Below are 15,742 nucleotides of genomic sequence, written 5' to 3'. Positions count from 1 at the left end.
CGGGGGTCTACTCATGAGTAGGCATGGCACGAAGGTGCGCCACAGCTACTCACGATAATTAAAACCAGATTTGCAGAGTGCTCACTCCGCAAACCTGGTTTTAAGGCAGGGGTTCTCAAGTGGGTTACCCGCTCTAGAACCACCGGGCTTGGCTGCGAGCCCGGTGGTTCTTACGATCGGCAAAAATCGGGCTAGGCTCTCCTAGCCCGATTTTTGCTGATCGTCTGAATAGCCCCTTTGTTTCATACTTAGAAATGAGTTCTCACTGTGCTTCGCCTACACAGCAACTTCCCATGTTTCTAATTCAATGACTAATTCCCATGTTTCTAGTTTAGAACTTCTTGACCTTTCAGAAACCAAGGGATATCAGGGGGGAAATGCAGAAAAAAGCACATAGCCCCCATGACATGCATTTACACAACTAGTGGAGCAGGGACCCCTTTAGAGTAAACAAAGTAAATACCACAGCCAGCCCCATTTACTTTGAAGGGGACACTGCTGTTCCTCTCTGCCATCTCATTTCTTCCATGACCACTGCTGCCTCCTTCCTCCACCCCCACTGCCTGCTGCCTCCTTCGTCCTCCTCTTCCCTTCACTAGCTCTTGTCCCAGCCAGAGCAGGAGAATAGACTCTCTTGCACAACTGAGTGAGCCTATTCTCCTGCTGGTCATGGCAAGAGCCTCTTGGAAATGGTGATGGGTGTGCATGTGCCCAGATGCCACCCTCAAGGTGCATGCAGTCCTGTCATGATCAGGCTGCATGCATGCCTATCACAATATGCTCTTGCCTACTGGCCAGTGGGAGAACTGGTTATCTCGCTTGTTGGAGAGAACCAATCATCTTGCTCTGGCCAAGGCAAGAGCAGGGTGGGCAGGCCACGGCCATGGCAAGAACTAGAAGAAAGGCGGTAGTTGGCGGGGGGGGGAGGAAGTGGCAAGACAGTGCCCTCATGTGCTCCAGTAGGGGAAAGAGAGTTCTGGTGCCGCTGGTGGGGCTCCCATGAGAGTGGGCACATAGACTTAGGCCCTGAAGTCCATGGGTAAAGGCATCTCTGCGTGCATTCTGTTGTTGCAATGAAGTAAAATATCAATTTTTTCTACCTGGGGCGATTGCACACACGATCACCTGCCAAGGTAGAACTATCACTATCAGTTCATTCTTGCTCAATAAAGAGGTAGATTAAAAAAAAGGTCAGGCTGCTCAAAGCTGGAGCAGTTGGGGGGCAGAGGGCTCCTGGTGCTCCAGATAACATAAACGACCTAGGTTACCCCAGGCAGCTCATGCCGTGTGAACAGCTTTATTGGGTCATTGATGCAATATTCCAGCCCCACCCAGTAGTTCTCTCCTTTTCCCCATCCCCACTATCTGCAGCAAATAACTGAGGGGGAAATGGGAGCATGCCGGCTAGTTTTGCCCCTTGCTACTGTGTGCCCTCTGGCTACACCCTTGGGCATCCACACTTTTAATGTTTGTCTGAAAAGGCAGTGCTGAATGCAGGGGGGGGGGGCGTTCATCCTCCATGTGATAGGGACTTGTGTGCAGGAACTCCCCACATTTAGTGTCTTTTTTCAGACAAATGTTGAAAATGTAGAGGCCCAAAGGTGTGGCCAGCAGACACATTTACTTATTTTTTTAATTTATTTTTGCATTTTTATACCGCCTTTCGTTAAAAGATAGCCCCAAGGCGGTTTACAAAAGTTAAAAACATAAAATAAAAACATACAATAAAAACATCATGCTGAAAGTATAAAAACATATAAAAACAGGCATAAAACAATACAACAAATAAAAACACCCAGAAGCAGCAGTAAAAACAATTATGACATTGGCAGAGAGTGGCATGGCCAGCTGGTATCCCATTCCTGCCTCACACTGTCACTGTATGCAGGTTAGGAAATAAGTTCTGAATAAAGCTTCTGTCTTTCCATAATATGTGTGTGTGTGTGTGTGTGTGTGTTGTGGAAGGAGCGACTTCTATCCAATGAGAGAGCTTGAGATAGAGGAGCAGCTTGTTCTCTGTGGAAGGGAGTTCCCACAACCTCTAAAACATGCCTCAAAAGAAAAAGAAAATAAATGCAGTACATGAGCGATAGGAAAAGCAGTAGCATTGCTGGTTCTTTTCACTTTAAAGAGTTGTACAAGCTCTCTGTACTTGAGGAAGCACTTAGCCTCTAATTCTCCCTCCCCCTCCAGGAAAAACATAGAACATTTTTAAAAGATCAAAAAATGGCACTCTGTCACTCATAGCAGTGATTCCACAGGCACTAGGCACTTGTATCACTTTGGGAACCACCTTCAACACAATACTCAGTATTGCAATAGGCTAGTTAGAGCATGGCAAGGGAGGAATGACATTTTTCCTAGCTTACAAAATATTGCAAACCAGGAAAATATAATTACTGATGTTAAAATAACTGGACACCCTGCCTCCCCATATACAAACCAGCAACAACTGTGCCACTGTAAAACAGTATTATCTAACTGATGCTTCTATGAATGCCTGCTTGTGTGTTTCTGGAAAAGCAGAGTAATGCCAATTAAATCTTTGGAAACTAGACTTCATAAACTGAGTAATGTATAATTCATTTTCTTTTTCTGTTATTCCATCAAATACAGAAAATCAAAGCGCTATTCACATGTTATGTTCAACACATGTTCAATCTGGGTAAAAATACACATGCTCCAATCTTCATGCACATAGAATTATTCAGACATTATGCTCAACATATGTACAGTAGTACATTGCCTGTCTGTAACCTGCATTTGAGGATGCCTGTACCAAGGTTAACTTTTAAAGTGTACTCATAAAGTCATCAATTTATGACTTTATCATAAAGTTATCCATTTACCAGCACACTTGTAAGTGTGTGCAGACATATGTATGCATGCACAACTTGATATCTGAGTAGGGCTCAAATGATGTGTTTGTCTGAAATAAATTCATTTTAACATAATATGGACTTATAAACTCATAAAACATTATTTTATCATATGATAAAATATAAAATCATAAAATGTTATTTTAACATCAATTTTTGATGACAAAGTTAAACTTTTGGTAAAATCCAATGAAATTGGAACTGGAAAATTATTTTTAAAATTATGACAAAAATTTATTCTCACTGACTGACTGGATGTAGAAGAGTCTTAGAGCTGATTCTTTCATCATAAATCAAATGGAAAGCTGTTTATGCAAACTGGCTCACCACATGGTTTGGTGAGCCTTTACAAGAAACCATTTCATAACATTTTTCCCAGTGTCTTGTGATTTGTTTAAGGTTTAGAAATGCATCACCTGATCAGATTATTTCTAAATGAGTGCTTTGATTTCATCCATTCTCTAGGACATATTTCTCCTCCTATTCACTGGAATCCCTTTGCAGAAGATCATAAGGCTGCAAAGATCCTTTAATCAGCTTCTTGGTCTCACTGTCAGCTGGTGCTTGATTGAGACTGAGGGACATCTTTTCATGGTTTTATAGATAAAAGGGCAGAGAGATTCAGTATAGGGTTCAAGGTCACGGCAATCGATTATCTGATTATTTAGAGCTATTTCAAACGGGCTTTAGGGCAGGCTATGGGGTTGAGATGGCCTTGGTCAGCCTGATAGATCCCCCTTGCCAGGGAACTGACACATGGTGACAGTTTCTCTTCAAAATGTTAGCTACGATATGGAGTCCCTCAGGGCTCCATTCTGTCACCAATGCTTCTTAACATCTACAAGAAACTGCTGGGTGAGGTCATCAGGGGATTTGGTGTTGGGTGTTATCGACACCCAAATCTATTTCTCCTTATCATAAGAATCAGGAAATGGCATTAGCCCCTTAGATGCCTGCCTACAGGCAGTAATGGGTTGGATGAGAAATAATAAACTAAAGCCAAATATCAAGCAAGATGGAGGTGCTCATTGTTGGGGATTGTAATCTGCAAGACAGGATAGAACTGTTTTGAATAAGGTTATGCTCCCTCAGGAAGAACAGCTTCATAGCTTGGGAGTACTCTTGGACCCGGGTCTCACACTGGTGCCTCAGGTTGAGGCTGTGCCCAGGAGGGATTGTGAACCAGCTCGAGGTCAAGTCGGTTTGCCATTGAACAGTCCCAGCTTGAGGGCTCACCCTCACTTTAGCAGAACCCCCCTGACAGGCTCAGGGTCAGTTTGGGGGTTCTGAACTTAATGGTTGGGTCATGTTTGGGTCGTGGCCTGACCACACAAATGGACAGGGAGCATGTACGGCAACCTCCAAAATGGCCACTGGCACTGGGGAAAGGGCTGGAATGCCCCCAAAATGGACCAAAATGGCATTTGTAGGCCTGAGGGGAGGTCAGCGGGAGGAGAGGGAGACTGCAGAGACCACCCTGCAGCCACACCAGTACACCCAAAGCTGCTGTACCCATGGCAGTGAGCAATTTTTTAAAAAAAGGTTTAGAACCCCCAGCCGGGGGAGGGGCGGGTTCAGTGCCACAGAACTGAATATGTCTGGTTCGAGTCTGATTCGGTCTAGAATTGAACAGGGCAAACCAGTTTTGTGCACACCCCTAGTCTCAACCTGGTGCCTCAGGTTGGGGCTGTGGCCAGGAGTGCTTTTTACCAGCTGCAATTGATTCAACAACTCCACCCATTTCTTGAGGAGAATGACCTGAAAACAGTGATACAGCATCTGGTAACCTCCAGGCTGGACTACTGCAATGTGTTCTATGTAGGGCTGCCTTTGTACACAGTTCCGAAACTTCAGTTAGTTCAAAATGTGGCAGCCAGATTGGTCTATGCCTGTTCTTAAATAGTTGCATTGGCTGCCGATATGTTTCTGGGCAAAGAGCTGATTATTCTCTTTAAAGCACAGAATAGTTTAGGTCTGGGTTACCTGAGAGAGAGCCTTTCTCTACAAGATCCCCACCACTCATTAAGATCCTCAGGAGAGGCCCATCTTTGGATGCCACCGGGTTCATCTGGTGGTGACTTGGGATTGGGCCTTCTCAGACCCTTTTTAGCCTGGCTTTTAATGATATCTAGTTTTAATTTTAATTGTAAACTGGTTTAAATGTTTGGTGTGTTTTTAAAATTCATTGTTTTATTATGTGGGTTTGATGTAAACTGCCCTGATCCACTTTAGGAAGGGCGGTATATAAATTGAATAAATACAATAAAATAGTCAAATGCCTGTTCTTTGATATATTCGACACTGAATTGTGCAAAAGATAGGTCCTCTTCACACATGGTTATATATTTGTGCACCAGCCTTTCCTCTCTAAATGCTGCTTCTGCTGAGGTAGCTATACTGGGGTTTAGGGGTGTGCATGAAACTGGTTCAGTTTGAGTCCAAACTGGACTTGAATGAAACTAGGCATGTTCAGTTTTGCCACCACCACCCGCCGCAACAGACTCTGGTTAGGCTTAAATTTGAGCCAGTCCGGTGTGTGTGTGTGTTTTAAACAGTATATTTAAAACTCGCCGTCTATGGGGGGCCCTGCCGCAGCCACAGGAGGCTTTCCAATGGTTCCCCCTCCACCCAGTCTCCAATCGGTCTGGTTCGGGAAGTATTTGGTCTGTTCTGGGCCTCTTCACACTGGCAGCAGCCATGCATATGGGTGAACTGCATGACTGGAGTCACGCAGATGACTAGTGAGCACGCACAGCAGCCTCCAAAATTGCTGCAGCCAGCTCGAAGAGGTCTAAAATGGGCCTAAAACTACCAGAAACCTGCCCACACCAGACCGGAGACTTTACTACAGTTGCGCCCCCTGGAGGCAGTGAGTTAAAAATATTTTTTTCATTAGAACCCCCAGACCGGGGGTGGGGTGGGGTTGTAGGGTTCGCTTGAGTTTGAGTCAAATGGAGCCTGGTTCAGCTAAAGGGTGAGCCAGGGGCAAGCCCTTGAGTCAGCCAAATTCTACGTCAAACTGGTTCAACATCAAGCCAGTTCATACATCTCTACTGGTATTGAACAACTGGCCTCTGAAAAAGACTTGTCTATACTCTGGTCCTGTAAGAAGCCACGGCAGACATCCTGACTAACGAAGCACTGGTGCAACAGGAGAAGCACCACTGGTGCTTCTGAAAATAACATCTAATCCAGCTCTACTGCTGGCTAAATGGCAAATTTTGTGATCTTCCCTTTCCCTGAAAGCACCCCGTGGCATTTGAAAATAGGCCCCTTAGGGTTGTGCAGCCTCATGGGCATATTTTTTGGGTGATGCATAGGTCTTCCAGGGGAAGGGGTGGACACTGAAATTCTCTCTCTCTCTCTCTCTCTCTCTCTCTCTCTCTCTCTCTCTCTCTCTCTCTCTCTCACACACACACACACACACACACACACACACACACACACACGCAGTGTTAGTCTGGAACTCTTCAGAAGCACTAGTACTATAGCACGAGTACTATGGTACTAAACGGCTTAGGACCGGGTTACCTGGGAGAGCGCCTTCTTTTGCATGATCCCCAACACACATTAAGATCACCAAGAAAGGTCTGATTCCCATATACCACTGCTCGTCTGGCACTGGCAGTGACTCAGGAGCGTGCCTTTTCTATAGTCACTCCTGTACTGTGGAATGCGCTCCTAATAGACATTAGTGGCTTAACATCTTTACCAGCCTTTAAAAGAGCCCTTAAGACACACCTTTTCAGCCAGGCTTTTAATAATCTTTGCATGTTTTAAATTTTTAATTGCTGTTTAAATTTTTTAATTACAGTAATCTTTGAATGTTTTTAAGTTTTAATTGTTGTTTAATAGTTGGTTTTATTCTGTTTTTACTGTGTTTATTTTTGTAAACCACCTAGAGTCTTTGGAGTTAGGCAGTATATAAATTAAATAAATCAACAAACCATTTTTGGAAGGGTGGTATAGAAATCAAATAAATAAATATAAATATACTATACTGGCTTCATTAGTCAAGATGTCAGTCAGTGACATTCTGGCTAGAGGAGACATGAACTGTTTCCTCATTTGGGTGAAGGGAGCCTTATTTCTTCTGTTTTTTGGAAATGAAGGTGGGTGGACCCAGACCTGAAACCTTTCTACCCATCTTAGATGCTTGACCATTTTGTAAGATAGTAACCAAGGAGTCTCCATAGTTTTAGACCTGTTGCTTGTAATTCCAACTATATTGAAACAATGCCCTATGGCTTTCTCAAGATGCTCCTTGATGGCCGTATTTTTAATCTGTGAATCCATTGAATGCTGTGGGAATCTGACAGTGTGCTAAATCTGCCTTTCCTGAAGTCAGAATTCACAGATTCATAGCAGATATAGAGAGCTGCACTTCTCCTGGCCCATGCTTTCACTGGCTAGTGAGCACAAGGACCATCTAGTGGCAGTAGGAAGGTATTGTATTAATGTACCCATAGGAGCATAGGAAGCTACCATATACTGAGTCAGACCATAGGTCTATCTCTAGCTCAGTATTGTCTATACAGATTGGCAGCAGCTTTTCCAAGGTTGCAGGCAGGAATCTCTCTAAGCCCTATCTTGGAGAAGCCAAAGAGAGAACTTGAAAACCTTCTGCTCTTCCCAGAGTGGCTTCATCCCCTGGGGGGAATATCTTACAGTGCTCACATGTGGTCTCCCATTCAAATGCAACCAGCTAGGGGAACAAGACCAGTTCTCCTTTCATAGGGACCCCAAGTCCCTATGCTGCATAGTAGTCTTTTCTGGGTGGTGAACATGAGCTGGAGTTGGTTTTAGGAAAGTGATGTGACATAGGAATCCTGCCCATGGTGCACAGATTCATGTATTTTGTACCATTGTCACCTGTGGCCACTCAGGCTTTAACAAGATGTTAAAAAGATCTTTACATTACATTACAAAATGTTTACCTGAATATATGCTGGGTGCAGTAATGTAAATTTGCACAAATAGACTGTTATTTCTTTTAAAAGGTGTTCCAAGGGAACATAAGGCAGGATAACTGCAGAAGTGATAGCAAAATGTTCTCCCTCTTCAGTGAGGTAGATGGTATTACAGAAGAAAATCAGCAACTACAAAATAGCAAAAATAGACTATAGACTTATAAGTACATATAACCCAACAGGAATTTTTCATTTATCTAGAACCGATACTACCACTTTTGGTCACTCTTTTTCTCTCTGTCAAGTAGGATTTGTGAAGCTTTGAAGTCGTGTTTGGCCCCAAATCAAATTGGCCCAGTTGAACCTAATCTGACCTAAACTGTACCATCGCCTAGTTCTGGTTGAAAAGGCATGGGGGCAGTGGGGTAGGGGTTTACCTTATGTGCCATGACTGCGGCATGACTCCTCACTCGCAGCGGCTCCCCTAGGCCCCGTTGGTGCTGCCCCCCATTAGCCCGGGCTGGCAGGAGCCCTGTTCAAGCCTCCATGCAAGCGTGAAGGTGATTAGAATGACCTCCACGCTCCATGCAAAGGCCCAAATTAGGCCTCCTCTAGCTCGGGCTGATCGGGGGGAGGGGGCCAGCAGGGCCTAGGGCAGCCACCACTGGCCTACCTACCGCTTCTGCAGACAAGCCACGCATCACAGACAAGCCACGCCTCTGCAGACAAGCCACTGCAAACAAGCCACGCATAAGGTCACATCCCACCCGCCCCCTGACCGCCCTTTTTCAACCCCCCCCCCAATGCTTGTAAAGGGGAATCTTTACTGGATTCCCCTTTACAAGCATCCAAACTGGTCGGAACGGGCTGACCTCTTCAGCTCGAACTCGGACCGGCCCTGCTTTTTGGAGGGCCGATCTGGTTTGATCTCAAACCGCTCGAACTAGGCCAGTTCAACTCCAACCCAGTTCAAGCTCCACCACTTTGCACACCCCTAAAATAGAACTATAGAACCCTCCTATTTGCCAGGAAAGCCTCTCCTTAACTTAATGTTTCTCCTTCTAGTGGGGGAGCAGTGGCTGCCAAGGCTTCACTTTGAAAATGAGGCTTCCTGAAGAGGGTTTTTTTTTTTTTTTTTTTTAAAAAGCCCTGCAACCTTTTTTAAAGTGAAGCCACACTGCCATTTCTCTCACTGGGAGCAAAAATGAATCTAACGAGAGGCCCACCCTTCAGCAGGGGCTTCAGGCGGCCAATGCTTTAGCACTAATTCAAAGGGACCCCTTCACTGTGGGCTAAATCAAATTGGCACAGCCACTTGAGGCACTGATTTGAACTGGGGCTGCCTTGGGAGCACCAAGGCAGCCGCCAAACTGAACTGGGGCTGTTTGCATAGCCCTTCTGCAAAGGCTCATTTTAGTTATTATTTACTACATTTTTATGCCGCCTTTCTGCCTTGACAAAGGCACCCAAAGCGGTTTACAATAGTAAAGGCTGCAAATTACAGAAGATTTCAAAAGGTTGCCTCAGGCTGTTGGTCTTTCCAGGAGCTGAGGACAAGAGCTCCCTGGCCTGGGCACCTCCTTTCTTGCCTCCCTCTCAGGGCACACTGGTCTTTCCATGCTCCTGGGAAGGTGGGGGGGGGGGCTGCCCCGACAGTCCTCACAGGCTGTTTCAGTGAAGTACCAAGGACGCAATGAGTTCTGTCAAAGGCTGCACAGCCAGTGTGGTACAGTGATTAGAATGATAGGTATGTGGGAAACTCAGGTTTAAATCCTTCCTCATTTATGAAGTTCAACTTTAGCCTACCTCATAGGGCTTTTGTTCCTTGTGAAGGCTGAAACACTATGCTGAACCCATTGGAGAAAAAGCAGAATACAGCTAATCTGGGATCATATATTCACTCTTTCTTTATGCATTTGCATAATGTTTTAGCATAGTGGCTTTCAGTACAGATTGAGACTCTGCGTGCAACCATCCTACAGATAATAATTCCACTGATAAATGGCAACACTTGCCTCATAATTCATCTCCACATTCTCTCCCTACATTCTTTGCCACTTTATTGCTCTACCTAGTTTTTTTTTTTATCATTGTTTCATGAATTTGCTGCAACTTTATACCCAGCTTCTCTTCCAGTAATAGGTTATGTACCATTCTGAAAGAATGCCTCAGAGGTTATGCACATAATCTATCATTTGTTCCACCTCGGCCAACGAGGTGTATTTAGCAAGGCCAGCATATTCGTAAAGGTCCATTGTATAATGTATTGGAGACACAAAGATTACAAATGAAGAAAGGGATGCAGAAGATCAGCAGTTTTGTGTCCTTCCCTTATTAATATTCTCTCTGACAACCTCTAATCTCAGGTTGGGTTTCCATAAATTCTCACATTTCCCCACTGCTGAGATGTTAAGGCCAGCAACACTTTGCAAATCCAACACATGAAGAAGAACTTTGGAAAGCTGTGGTTCTATCTTTTATGCTTGCTTTCTGGGAAGCTGGGGTTATCTCTTTTGCCCTTTCTCACAGACCTGTAGCCAAGTGGATCACTCAGACCCCACGAAGTGCCTGGTTGGGTCAAAGTTCCATCTCACCCAGTGTTCCGTTTTCAGCTGCAGCCTGGCTGAATTAACCTTCCCTCCAGGTGACAGAGTTCTTCTGTTGGAAGCACGGACCACTTTCCCAGATGAGCAGCGCTGCGTGCCTGCAGTGCTGAGCTCCGGAAGTTGGGACAACATGTCCTGGTCCTTGGAGATCCTACAATGCATCACATGAGTACGCGGTGCATTGGGGGGATCCCCCTGGTGACGGCTGGTAGCCTGCTCCTGTGCCAGCACCAGCTGGGAGCAGACAGTGCTTGCACATGAGCAGTTAACCCAAGTTAAAGGTGCATTTGCACCCTTAACCTTGGCTAAGCGGTGGGCTCCATAGGTGAGTTTGCTGATGCAGTGCCACCGGGATCCTTGTAAGGGGTGGATGGGAGCATGACAGCTAGCCACATTCCCTGCTCTGTGCCAGTGGCCCAGCAATCCCTGCCTTCAGTGCTTGTCTGCAGAGGCAAGCACCCGACACAGGGATAATTTCTTCCTGCATCCTAGAACCCTGGCCAGCTAGGCGTTGTTGTTTTTTTTAACACTTTGTATTCATTGAAGTTTATATGGACCAATTTGGATTATATTCTTTGCCCAAACAGCCCACTTACCTGTAAGTGTCAGAGGACCAGGCTAAACTATTTGTATGTAGAAGGGCACCATTGTCATCTAAAGGCTCTTGCCTAACTCTGAGTAGTAAACCTGTACATCAAATCAGAAATAAACTCTGGTAATGATCTGTCAGCTGAAATATCCCAGGATGAAGAAGGGCTGCAAACACCATAGCTACTTCTGATTGTCAATTCTGTGCCTCGCCTTTCTATTTTCTCATCCTCTCACTAAGTCAAGTGTATAACATCAAACACAGTTATGTATCAGCCTGCGCAGTGCCACTCAACAGCTCCATAGTGCTGTGCAAAATTACAAACCGTACACACTTCATTTATAATGAAAATTCAAGGACCTCTGGGTTGGAATCCGACAACCATGTAATAGTGCTAGCAGCACAATGAATCTGGCTTAGGAGATGGGAGAGTGAAGAATACATTATCTAGGGATTTTTAACCACTGTAGAAAGACTGTAATTGTCTGAGCTGGAAACTGGCCAAAACACCATGGTTAACATTCCTACGTTTGAAAAAGAAGTGCTTTGGGGTTCTTGAATTCAGTTAATTATGTTTCCCTAAAGAAAAATGTTGCTTAAAATAGCTTTCATCAACACAATTAACCCTTTTAAAAACACATTTAGTCAGCCTGTGGCCAGAAAAAAAGCAAAGGGGTGAACAGACAGAAAATAGGATGGTAATGCTATGTATACTTACCTGTGAGTAATCCCCACTGATTGAACTGACTCTTGAGTAAGTGTGCCCAAGATGGCAATGTAAGTTAGCATTCATACGAGGCAATAAAGGTAAAGTGTGCCATCAAGTTGATTTTGACTCCTGGCGCCCACAGAGCCCTGTGGTTTTCTTTGGTAGAATACAGGAGGGGGTTACCATTGCCTCCTCCCATGCAGTATGAGATGATGCCTTTCAGCATCTCCCTATATTGTTGCTGCCTGATATTGTACCAGCGGGGATGCAAACCGGCAATGTTCAGCTTGTTAGTCAAGCATTTCCCCGCTGTGCCACTTGAGGTGTGTGTAGGCAATAGGCCTTTTTAATTCAGTGAAACTTACTTGTAAGTGAGATTAGTCAGCCTCACCTGCCCCCTTAGGAAACTCTGGGTTCACACAAGCACACAGCTTAACATAAACTGGCACTTGCTGCCATAGAGAAAATCAGCAGTGTCATGCAGAAAACCAGACCAATGGGAAAACTGCCTGACAAATGGGGTGGCACTCCCAGTGAATCATGTGTGTTCTGAGTTCCTGAAAAAGAAGTGCAAAAGGCATGTGAGGCTGGAGTAGCTTTTAGCCTGTTTGGACACACTGGAATGCAATCAAGGGCAGAATCCTAAACCTGTAATAAAAAATGGATTAACTAGATCCCTTTTGTTCTGCACTTCCTCTGAAAAGCCACAGTCATACCCACATCCTTCATAGTCCCACTCCCCTTTGCACATCTTGAAATTTAAGGTTTTGCTGCCTTTGGAATTTTGCAATGGACAGAACATGTATAAGGGCTCCTGGAAGCATCACTGCCATTGATGCTAGGGGATTTTGGTAGTACCAGCTGCCATCTACTGCTCTGAAGGCCCATTCAGTAGAGTCCCTGCCTTGCACACACAGCTTCTATTCTTCTAAAGCTGCATCACTGGACCACTGAGCTGGAACACTGGACTATGGAGTCCAGAATCACTACTAAATTAAGAATGGTGCTTAGAACCCAGAACCTTTGGGTCTCTTTCTGTATGGGCATGCCAAGAGGTTATTCCAGTGCTTGACTGCCTGAGATCCCCTAAACTCTCATGCAGAAACCCTAGAGAGACCTCTGAGCAGAACCCTTAGACAGAAGTCTTTGAGGCTGAGTTAATCTCTGCATGGATTTGCTGCAGGGGAATCCCTGCACCTGTCTGAAAAGCCCAGAGCAGGCTTTGCTAAGTTGTGGACAGGCATAGCATCACAAATTTGGGTGTCACTTCAGCACCCAGCTGTTACTCCTTGCCCTCCTTTTGTAAGAACCTTGCGAGGGACCCTGAATCTTCCCCAAGGATTGGAAGTTTCTTCTGGCATCATGCATGGAATAGCAGATACTGACAGGTAACAAATTACACTTTCCCTTCTATTCTTTATTTTCTTTTTGTCCACATACCACACCCGCTAGCTGCTACTAGAGATTAGCACACCCCTCCCTCCTTTTCTAGTTCCTGGGAGCTGCCTTCACTCTTTGTGCAACTGCTACAGTAGTGAGGCTGCCAAAAATTGTGCTGCTACTTTATCGATAAGCTTTGTTGCAAAACCCTCAGTCTCCGAGGCTGCTGCTCCTCTGGTTGGCATTTGCCTGTGCCCAGACTGCAATCCTTTTGTTATGCACATTTGCTTTTCAAGCTAATTCTCCCAACTTAGTCTACAAGCAGATGGCATGCATGTGTACCTGAGAGTAGAGCAACAGCAAACCTGTCTAGGATTAGGCACAGCTGCACAGACAGCTATCATCCTGTATGTATCCAGAAGTCCCATTGAACTACAAATGGAGGGAATATAATTAGGTTTGGATCCTGAATACCTAAATGACCACCTTCATCTTTGGGGGGCCTACCTGTACACCCCACTGATCATTTGAGGCCTTGCTGGGGGTGCCTTTGCTGTTTGAAGTGCAGTTAGCATCCACCAGGAACATGATTTGCTTGGTAGTGAGACAGCCTATTGGCTGCATATATGGTTGGATAAGGGGCAGATCAACCACCAATCAGACACCCCCATATCGTATCATACTGATGCATTGGCCGGAAAACCTTTCTGAGTTTAAAATCATGGCCTTCTGGGGCAGAAAAGGCGGCTGGCTGCACAGCTGGGATGAGGCTAGATATGGAGAAGCTTTTCATGAATCTAAAGTGGACAGATGGGAGCAAATGTTGGCTAATTTTAGACCCTCCCCCTTCTTAGGGTGAGGGTCCAAAATTAGCCAATGTTTGCTCTCATCTGTCTGCTTTAGGTTCATGGAAAGCTTCTCCAAATCCATCTCATCCCGGCTGTGTGGGCACTTTTCACCTCCCCCCCTCCCGAGAACTACACATGAATCTCAGAAACTGACATTTGAGACAGCTGGTTGGCTGGATGTGGTAGGATAAGGGCGAGATCAATCACCAATCAGCCACCCCCTTATTGTATCAGTAGCGGCACCAATGCTATGGAATGCTTTTCCACTTGGGATCTGTATGGGTGCCTTATGATATTCCTTCTCAGGCATTAAGTTGAAATGTGGCCTTTTCACTATGCTTTTGAAGGGGTTCAATAGTATAAGGGGTGTATAAAGCTGCTGGTTAAATTGATTTGGGGTGTGTGTTTGCTTTTTGCTGATGTTCTATGTTGTATTTTACTGTGCGTATTTTATAAATATATTTATTTATCATAATTTTAATATAATTATTTTATATAATTTTTATGCACATCTCTAGGTGGTGTACAAAATTTAAAAACAATATAAAAGTCACAGATTAAAGTCTGCGAAGCACAACAAACACAAAACACACAAAAAACAATAGCATAAAACAGTTATTAAAACAAATTATTAAAATTAATTCTAATTAAAAGCCTGCAAGAACATGTGAGTCTTGAGGGTCTTCCTGAAAACAGAGAAGAAGATGCTCTTATTTCAGTGGGGAGCATATTCCAAAGCCTTGGGGCAGCCAAGAGACAGCCTGGTCCCAGGATGCCACCAGAAGAGCCGGCGGCAACCATAACTGGACCTCTCCAGAAGATTGAAATTGGTGGAAGGGTTCGTGACAAAGAAGGTGCTCTCGTAAAAACCCTGGGCCAAAGCCATTAAAGGCTTTAGAGGTGATAACCAACACTTTGTATTTATTTATTTTATCAAAATTGTACATCTCCCCAAATGTTCATCTCTGGGTGGTTAACAACAACATACAACAAGTTAAAACACATATAAAACTTAAAAACAAAAAAGCCGAAAAAGCTGGGGTGAAGAGGTGGGTTTTCAAATGCTTTTTAAAAATTGCCAGAGATGGGGAGGATTGTATTTCAGTAGGGAGCACATTCCACAATCTTGGGGCAGCAACCAAGGTGGTCCATCCACGTGTGGCTGCCAGCCAAGCTGGCGATGACCAGATGACCTCCAGATGACCTAAATGGGCAGTGAGGTTCATAATGAAGAGGACGTTCTCCTAAATACCCAGGGCCCAAGCCGTTTAGGGCTATATAGGTTATAACCAGCACTTTGTATTTTGCCTGGAAACCTATTGGCAGCCAGTGTAGCTCTATCAGCAAAGGAGTGATATGGTCTCTCCGAGACCCAGAACCTGGCTGCCTCATTCTGTACCAACTGCAGTTTCCGGTCTACGTACAAAGGCAGCCCACAGAGAGCGCATTGCAGAAGTCAAGTCTGGAGGTTACCAGCATGTATACCACTGTTTTGAGGTCAGTTGCCAGTTCGACTCCCCGCTGGTACTATATCGGGCATCATCTCATACTGCGCGGGAGGAGGCAATGGTAAATCCCTCCTGTATTCTACCAAACAAAACCACAGGGCTCTGTAGGTGCCAGGAGTCAAAATCGACTTGACGGCACACTTTACCTTTACCATCTCAAGAAACGGACACAGCTGGTGTATCAGCCACAGCCCCTCTGGCCACCGCCTCAACCTGAGATACCAGGTAGAGGTGTGGATTCTGAAGTACTCTCAGACTGCATACCTGCATTCCTTTTGGGGAACAGGTAGATCAAAATCATTTCTGGATCTCC

Source organism: Hemicordylus capensis, chromosome 3 (assembly GCF_027244095.1).
Source record: "Hemicordylus capensis ecotype Gifberg chromosome 3, rHemCap1.1.pri, whole genome shotgun sequence".
NCBI lineage: Eukaryota > Metazoa > Chordata > Lepidosauria > Squamata > Cordylidae > Hemicordylus > Hemicordylus capensis.
The sequence above is the reverse complement of the archived record's forward strand: the minus strand, read 5'-3'. Positions refer to the sequence as shown.